Source organism: Mus musculus, chromosome 8 (genome assembly GCF_000001635.26).
Source record: "Mus musculus strain C57BL/6J chromosome 8, GRCm38.p6 C57BL/6J".
NCBI classification, from domain to species: domain Eukaryota; kingdom Metazoa; phylum Chordata; class Mammalia; order Rodentia; family Muridae; genus Mus; species Mus musculus.
The window spans coordinates 104777408-104799190 of NC_000074.6; the positions used below are offsets into that span (position 1 = coordinate 104777408).

General features: G+C 45.4%; 1 long non-coding RNA gene and 1 pseudogene across 1 annotated transcript; both read left to right on the plus strand.

Annotated features, from left to right (window-relative positions):
- Positions 1–10518, plus strand: part of Gm6831 (predicted gene 6831) — a 32210-nt pseudogene extending 21692 nt beyond the window's left edge.
- On the plus strand, positions 17388–21337 carry 4932416K20Rik. The gene is made up of 4 exons (XR_003947407.1): positions 17388–17407; positions 17928–18014; positions 19076–19380; positions 19761–21337. It is a non-coding gene; the product is annotated as an RIKEN cDNA 4932416K20 gene (long non-coding RNA).
- Positions 21338–21783: the final 446 nt, after the last annotated feature.

Genomic DNA, 21783 nt, shown 5'->3' on the forward strand with positions numbered 1-21783 from the left:
ATATGCAGCTAGAGACACGAGCTCTAGGGGTACTGATTAGTTCATATTGTTGTTCCACCTGTAGGGTTGCAGACCCCTTCAGCTCCTTGGGTACTTTCTCTAGTTCCTCCATTGGGGGCCCTGTGTTCCATCCAATAGCTGACTGTGAGCATCCACTTCTGTGTTTGCTAGGCCCCGGCATAGTCTCACAAGAGACAGCTATATCTGGGTCCTTTCAGCAAATTATTGCTAGTGTATGCAATGGTGTCAGCGTTTGGAAGCTGATTATGGGATGAATCCCTGGATATGGCAGTCTCTAGATGGTCCATCCTTTCGTCACAGTGCCAAACTTTGTCTCTGTAATTCCTTCCATGGGTGTTTTGTTCCCAATTCTAAGAAAGGACGAAGTGTCCATACTTTGGTCTTCATTCTTCTTGAGTTTCATGAGTTTTGCAAATTGTATTTTGAGTATTCTAAGTTTCTGGGCTAATATCCACTTATCAGTGAGTACATATCCTGTGTGTTCTTTTGTGATTGGGTTACCTCACTCAGGATGATACTCTCCAGATCCATCCATTTGCCTAGGAATTTCATAAATTCATTGTTTTTAATAGCTGAGTAGTACTCCATTGTGTAAATGTACCACATTTTCTGTATCCATTCCTCTGTTGAGGGACATCTGGGTTCTTTCTAGCTTCTGGCTATTATAAATAAGGCTGCTATGAACAGGTGGAGCATGTGTCCTTATTACCAGTTGGAACATCTTCTGTATATATATATATATATATATATATATATATATATGCCCGGGAGAGGTATTGCTGCATCCTCCGGTCTTACTATGTCCAATTTTCTGAGGAACCGCCACACTGATTTCCAGAGTGGTTGTGCAAGCTTGCAATCCCACTAACAATGGAGGAGTGTCCTTCTTTCTCCACATCCTCACCAGCATCTGCTGTCACGTGAATTTTTGATCTTAGCCAGCTGAATAGCAATTTGAAGTCCATTAACTTCTCACACTGTCAGGCAGAAATTTCCTAAGGAGTCTGCAAGAGTATGCTCAAAAGGGAAACATCAGCTCATTAATAAAGTAGTTTGGAAAAAAACCCTACCAACATATTAAATGCTGTATTGTTGGGAGCCGCCCCCACATTCGCCGTCACAAGATGGCGCTGACATCCTGTGTTCTAAGTGGTAAACAAATAATCTGCGCATGTGCCAAGGGTATTTTACCACTACTTGTACTCTGCCTTTCCCGTGACGTCAGCTCGGCCATGGGCTGCAGCCAATCAGGGAGTGATGCGTCCTAAGCGAAGGATAACTCCTCCTTAAAGGGGACGGGGTTTCCGCCATTCTCTCTCTTGCTCTGGCGCTCTGGCGCGCTCTGGCGCGCTCTGGCTCCTAAAGATGTTAGAAGGGGGCTTTCGTTTTTGGGGCTTGGGTTTTTGCGCTCCTGCTCCTGAAGATGTAAGCAATAAAGTTTTGCCGCAGAAGATTCTGGTTTGTTGTGTTCTTTCCTGGCCGGTCGTGAGAACGCGAGTAAGAGTTGGTGCTGAAATCCGGGACGAAAAAATACAAGAAAACTCGGGACCGGCGCAAGGAAGATCCCTCATTCCAGAACCAGAACTGCGGGTCACGGTAATAAAGGTTCCCGTAAAACAGACTGTTGAGAAGGATTCAACTGCATGAATTCAGAACTTTTCAGCTGGGGAACAGAAGTACCAGTGAGTACAGCTTTACAAGGTAAGTCTGGTCTTAAACTTTCTAAGGAAATTCAAGACAGTCTATCAGAAGTAAAGTGGGGAATAGCTTTACAAGGTACGCCTGGCCTTGAACTTTCTAACGAAATTCAAGACAGTCTATCAGAAGTAAAGTGGAAAATAGCTTTACAAGGTATGTTTGGCCTTGAACTTTCTCTAGTGTTAGAAGCCCTTTTGTTCCTTTTCACATGTTATCAAGTGGTTAAGGCAGGGCGGATTCTGGACAAAATTCAGGACAATCTATCAGAAGTAAAGCGGGGAGAGAGAGAGTAGGAGCAAAGAGAAAATATGGTACACAAAATAAGTATACAGGCCTTTCCAAGGGTCTTGAACCTGAGGAAAAGTTTAGGTCAGGTAAGAATACCTGGGGAGAGATTGGAAGGAAGGAGAAGGAAAAAGAAAAGAAAAAAGATCAATCAGCGGAGGTTTCTAGGAGAAGGAGCCTATACTCATCACTAGGTGAGCTCAAGGAGCCAGTTTTTAATAGTTCTGAATCAGATGAAAAGGCTATTAGGGCCTGGAAGGCGCTCTCCCGAGCAGGTGAAGCCACTGGACAATAATGACAGAGGCAGGCTCTTGCAGCCTACAAGGTCTTATTGTCTACCCTGGAGTTGTAGATCAAGATTATAAAGGGGAACTTCAGGTTCTCTGTTCTTGTCCTCAAGTTGTCTTTTCTATATCACAAAGAGACAGAATAGCTCAACTAATAATTTTGCCAAGCCTACATGGCTGTTTTTTCTTCCTCTGGTATTCCTAGAGCTGCAAAAGGGATTGGTTCTACTGAAAATGATTCTGATTACTTAATAATGCCTTTAGATTGTTGTCAAATTTTATCTACTCACGTAGGGGTAAACCCTCGTGGCGTCAGGCCATTACAGGTCTGGCAAATGGATGTCACGCATATTTCCTCCTTTGAGAGAAATCAATATTTACATGTTTAGATAAGAAGAGATCACCTCCATACCTTAAATGATTTTCAAAAGCTGTTGGGAGATATTAATTGGCTCAGGCCTTTTTTAAAGATTCCTTCCGCTGAGTTAAGGCCTTTGTTTGGTATTTTAGAAGGAGATCCTCATATCTCCTCCCCTAGGGCTCTTACTCTAGCTGCTAACCAGGCCTTACAAAAGGTGGAAAAAGCCTTACAGAATGCACAATTACAACGTATTGAGGATTCGCAGCCTTTCAGTTTGTGTGTCTTTAAGACAGCACAATTGCCAACCGCAGTTTTGTGGCAGAATGGGCCATTGTTGTGGATCCATCCAAACGTATCCCCAGCTAAAATAATAGATTGGTATCCTGATGCAATTGCACAGCTTGCCCTTAAAGGCCTAAAAGCAGCAATCACCCACTTTGGGCGAAGTCCATATCTTTTAATTGTACCTTATACCGCTGCACAGGTTCAAACCTTGGCAGCCACATCTAATGATTGGGCAGTTTTAGTTACCTCCTTTTCAGGACAAATAGATAACCATTATCCAAAACATCCAATTTTACAGTTTGCCCAAAATCAATCTGTTGTGTTTCCACAAATAACAGTAAGAAACCCACTTAAAAATGGGATTGTGGTATATACTGATGGATCAAAAACTGGCATAGGTGCCTATGTGGCTAATGGTAAAGTGGTATCCAAACAATATAATGAAAATTCACCTCAAGTGGTAGAATGTTTAGTGGTTTTAGAAGTTTTAAAAACCTTTTTAGAACCCCTTAATATTGTGTCAGATTCCTGTTATGTGGTTAATGCAGTAAATCTTTTAGAAGTGGCTGGAGTGATTAAGCCTTCCAGTAGAGTTGCCAATATTTTTCAGCAGATACAATTAGTTTTGTTATCTAGAAGATTTCCTGTTTATATTACTCATGTTAGAGCCCATTCAGGCCTACCTGGCCCCATGGCTCTGGAAAATGATTTGGCAGATAAGGCCACTAAAGTGGTGGCTGCTGCCCTATCATCCCCGGTAGAGGCTGCAAGAAATTTTCATAACAATTTTCATGTGACGGCTGAAACATTACGCAGTCATTTCTCCTTGACAAGAAAAGAAGCCCGTGACATTGTTACTCAATGTCAAAGCTGCTGTGAGTTCTTGCCAGTTCCTCATGTGGGAATTAACCCACGCGGTATTCGACCTCTACAGGTCTGGCAAATGGATGTTACACATGTTTCTTCCTTTGGAAAACTTCAATATCTCCATGTGTCCATTGACACATGTTCTGGCATCATGTTTGCTTCTCCGTTAACCGGAGAAAAAGCCTCACATGTGATTCAACATTGCCTTGAGGCATGGAGTGCTTGGGGGAAACCCAAACTCCTTAAGACTGATAATGGACCAGCTTATACGTCTCAAAAATTTCAGCAGTTCTGCCGTCAGATGGACGTAACCCACCTGACTGGACTTCCATACAACCCTCAAGGACAGGGTATTGTTGAGCGTGCGCATCGCACCCTCAAAGCCTATCTTATAAAACAGAAGAGGGGAACTTTTGAGGAGACTTTACCCCGAGCACCAAGAGTGTCTGTGTCTATGGCACTCTTTACACTCAATTTTTAAAATATTGATGCTCATGGCCATACTGCGGCTGAACGTCATTGTTCAGAGCCAGATAGGCCCAATGAGATGGTTAAATGGAAAAATGTCCTTGATAATAAATGGTATGGCCCGGATCCTATTTTGATAAGATCCAGGGGAGCGGTTTGTGTTTTCCCACAGAATGAAGACAACCCATTTTGGATACCAGAAAGACTCACCCGAAAAATCCAGACTGACCAAGGGAATACTGATGTCCCTCGTCTTGGTGATGTCCAGGGCGTCAATAATAAAGAGAGAGCAGCGTTGGGGGATAATGTCGACATTTCCACTCCTAATGACGGTGATGTATAATCCTCAAGTATTCCCCTGCTTTTTTACCACTAACTAGGAACTGGGTTTAGCCTTGATTCAGACAGTCTTGGCTCTGTCTGGACAGGCCCAGACGACTGACACCATTAACACTTTGTCCACCTCAGTGACTACAGTCATAGATAAACAGGCCTCAGCTAATGTCAAGATACAGGGAGGTCTCATGCTGGTTAATCAACTCATAGATCTTGTCCAGATACAACTAGATGTATTATGGCAAATAGCTCAGCTGGGATGTAAACAAAAGTTTCCGGGATTGTGTGTTACTTCCATTCAGTATGAGAAATTTACTAGGGCAGCTAATTTGTCAAAAAGTCTTTTTCAGTATATGTTACAGAATTGGACGGCTGAATTTGAACAGATCCTTCGGAAATTGAGACTTCAGGTCAACTCCACGCGCTTGGACCTGTCCTTGACCAAAGGATTACCCAATTGGATCTCCTCAGCATTTCCCTTCTTTAAAGAATGGGTGGGATTGATATTATTTGGAGATACACTTTGCTGTGGATTAGTGTTGCTTCTTTGATTGGTCTGTAAGCTTAAGGCCCAAACTAGGAGAGACAAAGTGGTTATTGCCCAGGCGCTTGCAGGACTAGAACATGGTGCTTCCCCTGATATATCTATGCTTAGGCAATAGGTCGCTGGCCACTCAGCTCTTATATCCCACGAGGCTAGTCTCATTGCACGGGATAGAGTGAGTGTGCTTCAGCAGCCCGAGAGAGTTGCACGGCTAAGCACTGCAATAGAAGGGCTCTGCGGCATAAAATGAGCCTATTCTAGGGAGACATGTCATCTTTCAAGAAGGTTGAGTGTTCAAGTGTCCTTCCCCCAGGAAAAACAACACGGGACCAGACCAGGACCCCTCTGGGTGATGAGCCTGGGAGGAGGTTATGTGTACGGCTCCTTTACCTGCACACTGGGGATTTGACCTCTATCTCCACTCTCATTAATATGGGTGGCCTATTGCTCTTATTAAAAGGAAAGGGGGAGATGTTGGGAGCCGCCCCCACATTCGCCGTCACAAGATGGCGCTGACATCCTGTGTTCTAAGTGGTAAACAAATAATCTGCGCATGTGCCAAGGGTATTTTACCACTACTTGTACTCTGCCTTTCCCGTGACGTCAGCTCGGCCATGGGCTGCAGCCAATCAGGGAGTGATGCGTCCTAAGCGAAGGATAACTCCTCCTTAAAGGGGATGGGGTTTCCGCCATTCTCTCTCTTGCTCTGGCGCTCTGGCGCGCTCTGGCGCTCTGGCTCCTAAAGATGTTAGAAGGGGGCTTTCGTTTTTGGGGCTTGGGTTTTTGCGCTCCTGCTCCTGAAGATGTAAGCAATAAAGTTTTGCCGCAGAAGATTCTGGTTTGTTGTGTTCTTTCCTGGCCGGTCGTGAGAACGCGAGTAAGACTGTATTCTGTAGATCTCTGAAGTGTTTGAAGACCTTCTATCTAAAGTATATCTGAATAGGCAAATGTTGCTCATTTCTAGCTATTTAGTCTCTGCTTAGCTCTGAAAACGAACTTTAATTTTTTTTAAAGACTACTTTTAATGATGGTTCTTAAATGCTTTGACCTCCCTTCTAGCCCACCATCCACCAGAGGAAGTAGGAAAGAACGGATATAGGAGATGTGGACCTGTTTAGAAATGGTTCTTTGGTGCAAATCCCATCTGCATTGTCAGTAAATCAACAGCTCAGTTCACAGGTCAGGAGCACCAGCTTGATCCACTTGCAAACACTTCACACACACATCAGCAGTCCAACTCAGTAGTGCCAGGATTGCAGCGTATGGCATGACCTAGCAGGAACAGCCAGGCAGGAGGGATTTGGGCTAGTAGGGGTGTCACGAGCAGGTCTAGGCTGTGTCTCTCTCAACAAGCCTGGTCTGTTGGGTCCCATTTATACTCCCTCCAAATATCATGTGTCCTTCACAGGTCTTGCCTCATCACATGTCTTGTCTCTGCTAACATCACTCTGCCAATCGACCCGAGTACTCAGAAGTGGCAAGAAGCCACAGCATACCACCATTTTCTTTGGTCTGTTTTCTCTCTATGGAGTTCTGACAAATGGGGCTTAACTACTCAACATAGGCTCGGTCACCACATGTGTCCTTTCACATGCTTGCTTTAGCAGAACATCCTTTCACCTGGGTCTGCTTCACAACTCTGCCACAGCCTTTCACACCTGTGTCCCCCTCAGTAAAATGTTCCTTCATGTGTCTGTTTCAGCAAAATGCCATCCAACCCAACTGACTTTCCAAAGATCTTTTTAAGTTTTCACTTCAGAAAACATCTCCTGGGGGCTAAATAAAACTTATTTCTGTAAATAACTACACCAGGACCTAGAAAGACTACAAGTTTGATTGGAATAGGTGACTAACTACTAACCTGCATTTCTTTATTATCCTACAGTTTGTAATAGTAGCTTTCAAAGGCTAGAACTTCACATTTTAAAATGAGTCACATGGGTACAATACCTTAAAGAAGAGTTGAAACATATATATAGATATATACATACTGTATGTTGTAACAAAATAACCTTATATTTATATCAATGTACAAATACACATACCAATATAAAATATTTGAGACTTATAGTTGGTTTTTAGTCCAAAAGTAGAATCACCAATGTACCCTTTCATCCTGTCATTTCTATAGCTCCCCCATGTATGTTTCTGATGAATGTGCTAAGAATTAGAGTTGAACAACTGGGCCAGGCTGCTGGGTCAGAGCTCAGCACCTGCAGGGACTTAGTTGTAGGAACTGCAGTAAGGAGCAGAGACTGAGCCCATTCTTCACAGTCCCTGTGACCATCCACTGTCCTTGTGCCATTGACTAAGGAACAAGCACACATGTTTCTAACTGGAGACTATGTGGAACAAGGAGGTACCTTATTGGTACTTGGAAGTGAACTGAAGAATGTCTCACTACCATATGGAGTAGTATTGCCCACTCATTCCTATAGGCACAGTGCTCTAATACCCAAGTTACTTAGTTCTATTTTTGTTGCTGTGATAACATATCCTTAGATTGCAAACTAGTGAAGACAGATTTTACTATGGGTCACAATTCCAGCTTATAATCAACCACAGGTAGGAACCCACAGAGGCAGAAGTTTAAGAGAGCTGATTACATAACATCTATAATCAGGAACAGAGTTCAAAGGACACATGCTTGCCTACTAACCTTCACTTACTCTCTCCATTCTTATACAATTCAAAAGCCCCCTTCCTAGGGAATGATGCCTCCTATAATGAGCAGGTATTCCTATTGCAATGAACATAAATGGGGTAACTTGTCACTGGCAGGTCAACTGGTCAACAGGGTCTAGACAATCCCTCATTAAGACTCTTTTCCCTAGCGATTTTACAGTGTGTCAAATCAACAACCCAAACAAACTGCCACACCACAGTTTAAATTGCACACACAGAAGGGATGGATGTTAAAACAGGAAGCAAAACAGTTTAACAAAGGCTACCAGAAGTCTCCACAGACTAGCCCCCAGAATATTATTATCCAACCAGAGGCCTCCCTGTAATTCTTGATCTACTTCCATTTCCACAGATCTGGCACCCTTTACTGTGGTAGGGACTTGAGAGAAGAATCATATGTTAGCAGGCCATGGTGGAAAGCAGTAGCTGAAGGTGGTTAGGAGAAACTCAGACTAAGATTTAGATTTCTCAACCACATCTCTTGGACTTCCTGTCTTCCATTTTCACCAGGTGTCTGCAGACTGATATAATGAATTTAGAGGGTGTGAAGGAGATGAAACAGAACACGCTTCCCATCCCTATGTCTGAGAACTGATTGTATATCAACATCTACACATCAGATCATGCGCATGAGAAGACCCAGGGACTACAGAGTTCTCAGGACAGGACTTGTCTGAATGTTAGGCTATGGGTTTTGGGGGAAGAGGTCATTTCTTTAATTCTGAGCTCCACTATAGTTTAGACCCTGATTACCAGTCTCAACTTCTTAGGTTCAAGAAGGTTCAATGGTGAGCTGACTAAACCCCTGTGCATGTGACTCAGAATCCTGGTAATCTAAGAGCTAAGAGGATCTAGGTCTTCGATTAAACCAAGACCCACTCGAAGTTGTGCACGAGGGCTAAAATACTGACATCACATGAATTTCTAGCTGAAAGTTATTTGTTCTGCCAGTAGGATCTGATGGCCATTCTGATCAGCAATAAGGAAAGCCAGGAAGACACTCCTTTTTTTGTCCTACTTTGACAGGTCTGAGGGTACCCATGGCTTTAATTTAGATTGAGAGTCATTAATCCATGCTGAGATTTCCTTTTGGGGAAGCTGGAATGGAAATATGCTCGCAGGCCTAAAGCACCCCATCTGTGGCTCGCATCCTGAGATCCTGAGGAGATCTGTTTGTAGGTCAACCTGCACAGAGCAAAGCAGTTGATAATGGAGTGGGCAACTAGATGAGCTTGGGCTGTGTGTGGGCCTCCTGGCATCTGAGTTGTTGTCTCCAGGTGAAGGTATGGATCCATGGTGGTGGACTGGTTGTAGGATCTGCTTCCATGAATGACGGATCCACACTGGCAGCCACTGAGGAAATAGTAATTGTCGCCATCCAGTATCGCTTGGGGATCCTTAGCTTTTTCAGGTAAGCCTGGGACTGGCTGGGTAATGTGGCTGAGTAGATCATGGGCAGCCCTGTAGCTCTTCTTCCTGCTACTTCCAAGCACTAGAGACCAGGATGCCAAGGCAACATGGGTTACGTAGATATTTTTCTACAAGGAATGTTAGCTCCTTGGGGAAGGGGATAACCCATTAGATTGAAGTAGAGACTTGGATGCATACTGGATTCTGAGTGGTGAGGGAAGAGGGTATAAACTAGGTCTATGGTTTAGCATTGGACTACAGTTGCTAGAGTAGGGCCTGAGTTGGAACATGCATGAAGTGGCTAGGTATCATACTCTTGTCCTCCTTCCGTCTGTTGTTCATCTCACTGAGAAGGAGGAGCTGCTGAACAAAAGGGTGATAAAGTACTGAGCCAACTTTGCCAGACATGGGTGAGATTTCATCCCTCTCTTAACCTCTTTATGGTCAAGTTTCCATCTAGGGACCCAATGTTGGTGTGTTCCATTAGCATGCATGTGTCCTTAATTACATGATAGTCTTCAACTCAGGGCACACACAGGCAGATAACTTCTAGCTTTCAGTTACAGTTATCCCACAGAAACGGAGTGGGTGAGTCACACTTTTGTGGTGGGTGAGTCACACTTTTGTGGTAGCATTCTTTAGATTTTGCATTTGAGAGGGAGACACAAAATTAACCAAATTCCTTGCTTCACATGGAGTAGACACTGGTAGTGACACTTGTATGTATATTAGTACATTAGGTTATCTGATCCCTCAGTCCCTTGGTCATCTCATCTATGGCCCTAACCAAATTAGAGGGTCAGGCTTTGTGTCAGAGAGACCTTCACTCTTCCCTGCTGGGTGGCATATCCACAGGAACCCCAACAGTGAGAGTCTACCCTACTGGCCTGTGATGGACCATGATGAGCAGTATCTGCATCTGAACACCCAGCATGCTGTGGGTCGAGCACTGAAGGCCAGAAGGCTGCAGTTCTGGACCAAGACTCTGCCCCCAGAAGATCCAGGAGCTCAAGGGTTCTCAGGACAAGCATGCAGAGCCGTATCGTCCTGTGTCAGGAAAGGTGTGTGAGATTAAAAGCAGATGGTGTAATTCTGAGGTTACAAAGTCCATTTATTTATTTTTATTTGTTCCAACACTTATGTAAGCCTTTCTAATATCAGCATTTGCCCTTTCAGACATGTATGAAGAACAGTCTGTGTTATTTCTTATAATTCTGAGCAAACTTTCATTAGAGTCAATAATAGCTATTATAATAGTGTAGATATGAGCCCCAATGTACCCCCATCTTTTTTAACCCTTCACTGAGACTAGGCTCTTCATTCCTTCCTTCCTTCCTTTTTTTTCCTTTCTTCCTTCCTTCTTTCCTTTCATTATCTTCTCCCCATCCTCACTCTCCTCTTCGACAAGTCCCAGACCTTCTTGAAATGAAATGGGTGCTTCAGGGACTGTTGACTGCAGGAAATAGGTGGTATCAAATCCTGTATCCTCTCTCAGCATATTTATGATTACCATTAGAAAATCTGCTTTCTCTAAGTCCCTTTGCCTTAAGAATGCTGTTTCTAAAAGATCATAAACTACAAATTGGACTCATAGTGTACTGGCTAGTTTTGTGTCAACTTGACACAGCTGTAGTAATCACAGAGAAAGGAGCTTCAGTTGAGGAAATGCCTCCATGAGATCCAACTGTAAGGCATTTTCTCAATTAGTGATCAAGGGGGAAAGGCCCCTTGTGGGTGGGACCATCTCTGGGCTGGTAGTCTTGGGTTCTATAAGAAAGCAGGCTGAGCAAGCCAGGTGAGGCAAGCCAGTAAAGAACATCCCTCCATGGCCTCTGCATCAGCTCCTGCTTCCTGACCTGCTTGAGTTCCAGTCCTGACTTCCTTGGTGATGAACTGCAGTATGGAAGTGTAAGCCGAATAAACCCTTTCCTCCCCAACTTGCTTCTTGGTCATGATGTTTGTGCAGGAATAGAAACCCTGACTAAGACACATAGTATCTGTGGCCTCAGATGGGTGGAGGCTGAAATAGAAGGATTACATAAGTCTCCGGGCAAGCTAACAAGTCCCACATCTCTGAAACACACAAACAAAAAGAAAATTGTAACTTCAGTAACTTACAAATAGTAACAAACGTACAGTCTTATAAATTGTAAAATTTGGGGTCAAGATGTTCTCAGGGAAACCAGACTCAAGGATTACTGCTTGTGCCCTCTCCTGGTAGGATGTGTAAACAAGGCAGTTACAAGGATAATATTAAGTCCCTGCTGACTTGAACTGGGGGCAGGGAAGATCTTCCTGTCAGTGAGACTGACCATGTAGGATGCTTCCATTCTATATGTACAGCATTGATTTAAGTTCCCACTGCCAGCATGCCTCTGCTCATCATCTCTGGATAGACACACTAAGCTGGGTGTCAGTTAGATTTGAGACTGTTAATAATTATCTCATTTTTGATAGTTTGAGCGTGGATTGTTTTTATGGCACTATGGATTGATCTTAGGACTTGTGCATGTTGGGCAATGGTTCCACCCATGAACTACACCCTCAGACCACTGTGGGCTGTTTAAATGAAATTAAATTAATCTCTTTTAGGTGTCTGTTTTAGTAAGTCTGGGAAAATTCTCAAGGCGTGCAACTGTCATCAGATCAGATTTACAACATTCCCCCCTTGCTTCCCATCAGCCTTCCCTTGGGTCCTTTTCTGCCATCCACTGCCTTTAATCCCATTTCAAAGAAAACATGACATTGCTTTATCTTACTATACTGGGACTTGTCTCTAATCCAAAATAAATAAAATGTTTTGTGACTGGTTAGGTCACTTCACATAATGTGTTTGTTTCCTTTTATTGTTGAATGACATCCATGTGTGCACACAACACATTCTATCCACTCACCAGACTATGCACAATTGTTGCCCTTGTTTATTACCTCTGTTTTTGGAGACATGGTTTCTATGTAGCCCAGGAGTGCCCTGAACACATGATCTCACTGCCTTAGCAGTGTGGATTACAGGGTTATAGGGACACCCATCCTATGTTTGAGTTTTAATAAGTTGTATGGATATCCTCACACATTATTTTATGTGATCTCATGTATTACATTTTTGAATTTCCAATCTAGAGCAGAATTCCTATGTCATGAGACACCTGTTAAACATTTAAAGAAGTTGTAAGACCAGGGATATAGCAGTAGTAGACAGCTTGCCCTGCATGTACAAAGCCCTAGGCACCATAAAAAATAAAAAAAAAAAAGAAAGAAAAACCAGCTCAGATGATGTAGGCTTATAATCCCAGCTACTCAGAGAGCTACTGTAGCCAGGGATCACAAGTTAAGGTCAGCCTGAACTATACAGCAAAACTCCAGGCAAAACTGGAAAAATTACTTGTGGTCTATCCCCACATAAAAAGTTCCAAAAATGGCCTATAGGTGGCAATGGTTCTGCCTTTAATCCAGCACCCAGGTGGATCTCTAACCAAACCAGCTCAGTCAACAGGGTCTCAAGCAAGGGAGTGAGGGTTGAAAAAGGGAAAGTTAGACAAAATTATAACCTGACTGCAGCCCGTACTGAAGCTGAAACAGCTTCATGTCTCTCCAGCCTGCTTTTATATCATTCTAGGTATAGCCAAAAGCCATGGTCAGTTCTTAGATCAAAGACAAAGTAAAGCAAAGTGGGAAACAAGGAGATTATACAAGAAAGCAATCAAGCAGAGGCGTAAGCAAAAGGATCACACAGGCAATGATTAAGGAAAGTAGTAAGGGAGGGGATCACACAAGGAAGTAATGCAGCTAAGAAGTAAACAAAGCCCCATGGTCCCTGTTTCTGACATTCTTATCTGAGTCTACTTCCTTGTCTAACCCCAGTGACAAATGCCAAATTCCTAGAAGCAGCACCAAAAGCTCTCAACAGATCTCTGAGTTGCAGGCCAGCCTGGTCTGCAGAGGGAGTTCCAAGACAGCCAGGGCTACACAGAGAAACCCTGTCTTGACAAAAACAAAAGCAAAAACAAAACAGTACCGAAAAAAAAAATCATAAACATCTAACTAGACTTAGAGTGTTACTAAGATGGGGGAGGAGGAGAAAGAAGGAAGAAGAAAAAGAAGAGGAAGGGAGAGGAGGATGGGGATGGAGCAGGGGGAGGAGCAGGGGGAGGAGGAGGGAGAAGAGTGTGGAGGAGGGGAGGAAAGGGAGAGAAGAAGAAGAAGAAGAAGAAGAAGAAGAAGAAGAGGAGGAGGAGGAGGAGGAGGAGGAGGAGGAGGAGGAGGAGGAGGAGGAGGAGGACAGAAGGAGAAATGGAGTTGGTAGGAAAATGTGGTGGTGTGGTTGGGGGTCTTGAGAGTGAGGGGAGTAGGGTGCACTGTGTTAGTTTATGAAATTACCAAAGGGGAAACCGCCAAGGATCTGGGCACAAAGCTCAGGGGTGGAGGACTTACCTGGCACATGAGAGACCATACATCCAATTCTCTGTGTCCTCTTCAGAAGCTCTGGGGTAACTGCCTACATTGGAGCTCATTGAGTGTCCAATCTCCACATCCATTTCTTACCAACAACCAAGCTTTTTCATGTCTACCGATGATTTATAACACATTTGATAAGCTGCAGGCCTGCTGCCTCCATCAGCTCAAGCTGCCATAAGAAAAAGAGCATAAGCTGTCAGCTAGTTCAGTCATGAGATGGATATCCATGGTTCAGCACCTTGGAAGACAGAAGCAGGAGGGTTTCGTGAGCTCAAGAGCTAGCGGACTGATTATATGTATGTATGTATGTATGTATGTATGTGTATATATATATATATATATATATGAATGAATCATTACATGTGTGGCTTATAAACAATACAAATGTGTTTATAGTTGTGGAAATCACGAAGCTCAAGGTTGAGATACCAGCATATGTGCTATGTGATGAGGGCTAGCTCTCTTTGCTAAAGATGCAAAGTTGAACTTTGTGTCTTCGACTGGGCAGACAGGATAAATAATGGTGTTCAAGATCTGGACACATTGTGTTCATGTGCGAAACTATCAAAGGATAAATAAAACCCCAAGGTTCTTGGAATACAGCTCAGTGGTAGAGCACTTATCTAGAGCATGAAGACCCTAGATACAGTTCTCTGTAGTGACTTTCCAGATCTCCTGAAACAATTCTTAAAGAAGAAATTCATACTAACGTCCCATTGGAGAAGAGGTTTCACCATAGGCATGTGATACACCAACTTTCAGATCATAGCACTTAGAGGTCTCCGTATCAGTCACCAAGGTTGTGAACAATGGAAAACAACTCTATCTATTGTGTTTGGAAATCAAATGTCATCTATGATTGATATTTAAAACAATCTATTGTCAGTCCCGAGATGTAAAGTAGTATAAGTTTTATTAGAAATATGTCTGGGTATCTGTTAGCTTTTTGAGCCGGAGGCAGTGTGTGTGAGTGTGTATATCTATGCATGTGGGTGTCTATGTATGTGTATTTGTGTATGCTTATTATGTGGATGGATCTGGAGGATATCATCCTGAGTGAAGTAACCCAATCACAAAAGAACACACATGATATGGACTCACTGATAAGTGGATATTAGCCCAGAAACTCAGAATACCCAAGATACAATTTGCAAAACACATGAAATTCAAGAAGAAGGAAGACCAAAGTGTGGATACTTCGGTCTTCTTAGAAGAGGGAACAAAATTCCCATGGAAGGAGTTACAAAGTATAGAGCTGAGACTGAAGGAAGGACCATCCAGAGACTGCCCCACCCTGGAATCCATCCCATAAACAACCATCAAACCCAGACACTATTGCAGATGACATCCAAATTTTGCTGACAGGACCCTGATATAGCTGTCTCCTGTGAGCCTCTGCCAGTTCCTGGCAAATACAGAAGTGGAAGCTCACAGTCATCTATTGGATGGAACACAGAACCCCAATGAAGGAGCTAGAGAAAGTACTCAAGGAGCTGAAGGGGTCTGCAGCCCTATAGGAGGAACAACAATATGAACTAACCAGTAACCCCAGAACTCCCTGGGACTAAACCACCAATCAAAGAAAACACATAGTGGGACTCATGTCTCTATTTGCATATGTAGCAGAGGATGGCCTAGTCGGCCATCAATGGGAAGAGAGGCCCTTGGTCCTATAAAGGCTCTATGCCCCAGAATAGGTGAATGCCAGTGCCAGGAAGCAGGAGTTATATGTAAGTACACTATAGCTGTCTTCAGACACTCCAGAAGAGAGCATCAGATTTCGTTATGGATGGTTGTGAGCCACCATGTGGTTGCTGGGATTTGAACTCAGGACCTTTGGAAGAGCAGTCCGCACTCTTAACCACTGAGCCATCTCACCAGCCCCCAAAGAACCATTCTTGATAAGATATTGGCACAGCGAGTTAAGCAATATGGAAGAAACAACATGGAAAGACAGCACAGCAGAATGCCAAGGGAGGAAAACGTGCTTTCTCTTTAATTTCCATCAGCATATTTGCTATACTGTATTGACAGAGGAAATGTAAGCTGCAAAAACTGTATTTGGTAATGAGTAATAATATTCTTTTGGAAAACTCTTAACTGGTCCTAAAGGACACATTTGACCTTAATAATAGGTATCTAAACAAATCAACGAACATCCTATTTCTTGCTGAGGCCTTTGTTTAGAAATCCCGTTGATTCTGTCTCCTACTGCACTGAAATCTGAGTACAATAGGCCAAGGAAATTCAGGTGTGTACAGATTGGGCAGAGAAACAGGGATTGCTCCCATGTAACCCGAGTCTCTTCAGAGAAAACACAGAGGCCTCTGCAGCCACAATTATCCCAATGAGTGGTTAAGGTTTCCAGGGCCAGAGCAGCAGTGCTCCTGCATGCTAGCAGGGAACAGTGAGAAAGTGTGACCTTAACACCATTCAGGGTCTACCGTGTGTCTGAGAATAAACCTGCTGAAAGACATGTTCAGCCTCATGGCAAGATTATGAAATCCGGCTAATGGATATCAAAGGAAAACTTAAATGAGTCGGGAAATATGCCGTATTCCCAGGTGTGAAATTATTACCACAGAGATGGCAGTTCAATTTGGATTTAAGCTCTGAATCTACAAATGGCATTTCAAGTGAACAGGGGACTGTCTATGGAACTTTACAAGGTGATATTAAAATTTAAAACTTCACAACCAATCAAAGTCCTGAGAATGAGTGATAGTTTAATACCCGGTTACAAACGAGACATCTATGTCACCCTTTCCAAGGCTCAGGGGACATCTCAGAGAGAAGTGTGAGCATCCAGAGGAAGGAGAAAGAGCTTAGTGGAAGGCTGACATCTGCCTTGGTTGCTAAGCTCTTGAACACTAGACAGCTCTGATTACCTATATCAGAGAAGGGACCCACCACGTGCTGAGCCTGCTTTCTGGAGAATGACTTTCACTGCCTCATTTTTGTGAAACATCTGAACTCCGAAGACAAAGCAACTTAAAAGCTTCTAGAGGAAAGAAAGGCACCCTGGAGATGCTCCTGGCAAGAGAACAAAAGCAAGCACCCACTGTGGGCACCGGAAACAGAAAGCTGTAGCTTCAGAACTTTGAGAGAGTAATCTTAAACTAGCAGGAGAGGGGATTAAAAAAACACCTTGGTTTTCACTGTAATTTACCTTCGGGCTCCCAGGCTCACTTCCAAGAGGACAGGACAGAAGAGAACCTCTGCTGACCATTGCTGGCCCGTCTTCCGTCTTCCCAGGAGGTTCGAGTCTGGACGTCGATCAACATAGGTGTTAACCTCCTCTGCGGTGACCGTGCTTGTTCTAGATGGATGCTCAGGGAAGAGTACAACAACAGAGAATGCGGAAACATGGGATGCAGATGAGACAAGGAGAGCCAGGGGTCACCCTAGCCTCTGTGTGATCTGAGGAAGCATGATAGTCTTCCGTGTGGCTTTATCAGACGAATAAAAGGAAGTGAAGTGTGGGGCAGTAGTGGCGCATGCTTTTAATCCCAGCACTTGAGAGGCAGAGGCAGAGAGGCAGGTGGATTTCCGTGTTTGAGGCCAGCCTGGTCTACAGAGGGAGTTTCAGGACAGCCAGGACATCACAGAGAAACTCTGTCTCGAACATCACCCCCCACCCCCCCAAAAAAGGGAAAGAAGTGTCGAGAAGCTGCATGCCAGAGGGATGCTGCATGGTCGCACCCAGTCAGCTCAGGGTCCCACGATCTCCTATGGATACTAGAAACTGGGGTCAGCCAGTGTCACCAAGTTCAACAAGTTAGTCACTGAGAAGGTGGTTACACAGAGACATTGTAGAGGACCAAGGAAATCTGTCAGGCTCTGACTCCCTTGCCCATTTGGTTTATAAGCTCTTTTCTGTAGACACACCACAGTCCCCGCAAACACCATACTGTGCGCAACTCGTGGAAGAACAGTTAGAAAGCCCAGGAGCTTGGAAGTCAACCTGGCTTCGTCTTAGAGGTGTGGAACCTCTCTTGATGCTTACGGGCTCCCCTACCTCCTTCCTTAACCCACCGAACCTACGCGTTCTGTTCTGTCACGTGTTCTGGCCTGACGTCACAAGGCCCCCAGAGCTTGCCTGGCTCCAGAATTTCTGGACCCTGCTCACTCTTTGGCTGTTGTGCAGATCTCTATGTCGCGCAGCAACTGCCCTAAAGGAGAAAGTTTTCCTTGCAGCTTAACTAGCTGCCAACCCTACATCCAGCTGGATCGGGATTATCACTCTACACATCCAGTGGCCCTGGAGAAGCTGCCCCTGCCTGGCCAGCATCATCCGGTTGCTACAGCCAAGGTGAATCTGCCTGTGCAGCGAATCCACCTTCAGTGTTTCCCCTGCCCCACTGGTCTCTACGCCATCCCCAACAGGCAGAACAACTTCAAGATGTTCTGTCCCTCCCGAACCATGAAAATCCCTCCTCTAGGGACAAATCCTTCTTTTCCCACTTCCTGTCCAGCCTGGGTGGTTCAGGCTGAAGAAGTTCTGACATTGGACCACCGGTCTCTTCCTTTCTCAAAGGAAACTGAGGCAAAAGTCAAAGAACTTAAAAACAGGAGGAGTGAAGAGAAGGGGAAGGGGAAAAAAGAGGAGGGAGAGGAAGAGGAGGAAGAGAAGGAAGTAAAACAGCAGCAGGAGGAACAGGTGGAGGATGAAAAACTGGAGGAGGAGGAAGAAGATGAAGAGGAGGAGGGAGAGGAGGAGGAAGAGGAGGAAGAGAAGGGAGAAGATGAAGAAGAGGAGGAGGGAGAGGAAGAAGAGGGAGAGGATGAAGAGGAGGAGGGAGAGGAGGAAGAGGAAGAGGAGGAAGAGGAAGAAGAGGAAGAGGAGGAAGAGGAGGAAGAGGAGGAGGGAGAGGAAGAAGAGGGAGAAGATGAAGAGGAGGGAGAGGAGGAGGAAGAGGAGGAAGAGGAGGAGGGAGAGGAAAAAGAGGGAGAGGATGAAGAGGAGGGAGAGGAGGAGGAAGAGGAGGTAGAAGATGAAGAGGAGGTGGGAGAGGAGGAGGAAGAGGAGGAAGAGGAGGAGGGAGAGGAAGAAGAGGAGGAGGGAGAGGAAGAAGAGGAAGGAGAAGATAAAGAGGTGGAGGGAGAGGAGGAGGAAGAGAAGGAAGAGGAGGAGGGAGAGGAGGAGGAAGAGGAGGAAGAGGAGGAAGATAACAGCTGGCTCCTGGAGGAGACAGAAATTCAAGATGTTAAGGAAAGGTGTTCATCCACTAGCCTCATGCAAGCAGCCACATGTGTGAGCTTAGCGGCCAAATCTACCATAATATCTGAAAATCTACCCTGTGGACCTCAAGAAGGATATCAGCATCCCCATGATGTAAAAACTGTGGAGATGACTGCCCTTTTATCTTCCAGGGAGTTCACTGCCAGCTCTTGTAGACCTGCTGGAGTGGTCCTCACTCATGTGTGGTCTGGCGAGGATGTGTCGGGGTGCCTGACACCAGCCTCAGCCAGCTGCTCCTCACATCGGGAGACCTTTCCCAAGAAAGAACAGAGGACAAAAGGTCTTCCAGGCCCTGCACATTCTCAGCCTCAGGCTAGTGCATCAGGGAGCCCTGTTACTCCTGTGTCAGCATTAAAGAGACCCTGCAAGAGAAAGGCAGCCACACCAGAGTTGCTGGTGCCACCCTCAGAGGTTCTACAACTACTGCAGGATGAAGGTGACTGGCCCCCTCCTCCCAAGATTCCACACCTTGAGGAAAAGAAAGAATCAGACACCATAAAGAACAAGAAGGGTCAGGCCATCCAGATCTCAGATGATAAAGTGAATGTCTTAGAACCTAAAAGCCAGGAGGTGTCAGTCCGCACTGTCCCTCAGCCTGATCTGCCAAGGTCCCCACCTTCTTCAGGACCTGGAGTCGCTCTGTCCTTACCCACTGATGGGGTTTCCAGCCTTGGTGGTCCTGCCTCCACTCCCTTGTTATGCCAGGCTGTTCGATCTCCAATCCCATCTGTCCCTTCACCTTCCCCCACACCAAGTATACCCACAATCCCTATTTCTCCTTTGGTTCTCCCTTCTGACTCTTTTCCTCCCTGTCAGGCCAGGCCCTGTGTGGAGACTCCACCAGATTTCAAGAAGAAAGACCCTACTAATGTGGCCACAACTCCTGCCATTTCTGACCTCCCCAGGCCTGGGGCTGAAGCTTTGTCTTTCAATCCCTCCTCCTGCAGGAGGGACTCCACAGTGTCAGTGTGCACAGCTAGCCACCCTCCTCTCCCCTTCTCTGCGGCTCCTCTATCCCTCTTCCCCAGGAACCCTCCCACAGTCTTCCCTACCTCAGCATCTCAGGACTGTGAAGACATGTACTGGGAGCCATCTCCGTGGCCTGCAGAGGTGGACATGGATACCACGCCCCCTTCTGAGGCGGCTATTCTGAGCTCACCCACTGTCAGCAGTGGTAGCTCCTTACCATTTGCTCCTAGCCATGGCTGTATCCAGCAGAGGATGGTTGCAAACGCAACCGTGTCCATTAGCCTACCTTCATGCAAAGTCCCCTGCTATACTAGCTTTGGGAACAATCTGTTTACTCCAAGGCCCACCATTGGGCAGATGCACGGAGTGTCTCCCGCTGGTAATCCTGGTGTTTGGATCCAACCTGGGCTGGTAGCAGCTCTCCCTCCCATGGCAGCAGTAACCCCATCTCCTGCTGCTGTGGACTTTGAATTCATGGATACCACCCCACCTTCTAAAGCTTTCATCTTTCATTCTCCCCCTGCCACTGACAATGTCTCCAACAGTGTGCCTCCCCAGTCAGTTTGGGGGCATACTCCAGCTTGCAAGCCTGCTGGAGCTACCCCTAGGACGACCCCTGCATTGCTAAGTGGGCCGCCAGCTGATGGCTGTGTCTTTATGAGAAATCCCCCCACCTTAAGAGCAGCACCTGGCTTGACGTCACGAGCTGGCCCACCTGCTGGAGGTAGCTCGACTCACCTAGGATTTGTAGGCCCAGCATCACCTGCTCACCATGGCAGGCCTGATGGCACTGAGCTAGCCTACAGGAAGAGCCCACGTGCTTCGTCCATCGCCACATCGACCTCAGGGTTGACTCTCAAGGCAAGAATGGGTTCAGGGAACTGCAGCTCATCATCCACCAACTTCACTCCCAGCACCCCAACATTGGTGAAACCTGTGGTGCCAGTAGAGGGGGAGAACTGTGGGCGTGGCACGCACCTGCAAGCACACCTACCCACAGCTCGCTACTACATTGCTAGGAGGAAGGGGAAGGACAATGGAGTTACTGTCGCCCCCATTGTCCTCAAACTTTGCAGCTCATCTGCACACACTGGTCATGCTGTGTAAATGGGGGAGGGGGAGAGAGGCACTAGAAGAGAGGTACATGGATCCCCACTGCCCTGCCTGGCTCTCCAGGCTGGCACAGGCTGAAGACTACTTCCTATAGCCCTTGACTGGCAGCGCAGGCCTGGTATTTACTGAACTGTATGCACAAGTGCGGAACTTCACACCCTCACCTCTCCAGATGCACAGAGACCTGTTGAGTAAGCAACAACCCTAGTTGGTTACTAGGATTTTTGTCTGTAGTTTTGAGTGGAATGATATTTTCATGTGTGGTGGTCTGGGTATTCCCAAGTTAGTTTTTGTTTTCTCATGATAATATTTGTGTTCTTTTAATTATTTATTAAAAATAAAGCTGGTCTTAATGTTCTTATACATGACTTTGCATTTATGGTGTGGCTGAAGTTCACACACACACTGTATTTCCATTTTCGACAACACTGAAGTGGTTTTCCACTGAACACGAATGCTTGTGTTTCTATTGCTGTCGTAAGACATCGTGACCACGACGGGCATGGTGGCGCACGCCTTTAATCCCAGCACTCGGGAGGCAGAGGCAGGCGGATTTCTGAGTTCGAGGCCAGCCTGGTCTACAAAGTGAGGGCCAGGACAGCCAGGGCTATACAGAGAAACCCTGTCTCGAAAAACCAAAAAAAAAAAAAAAAAAAAAAAAAGACATCGTGACCAAGGCCATCTGTAGAAGATGGTTTGGGCTTATGGTATCAGAAGGTCAGAGACCATGGTGGCCTAGTAGAGGCAGCAGGGATCA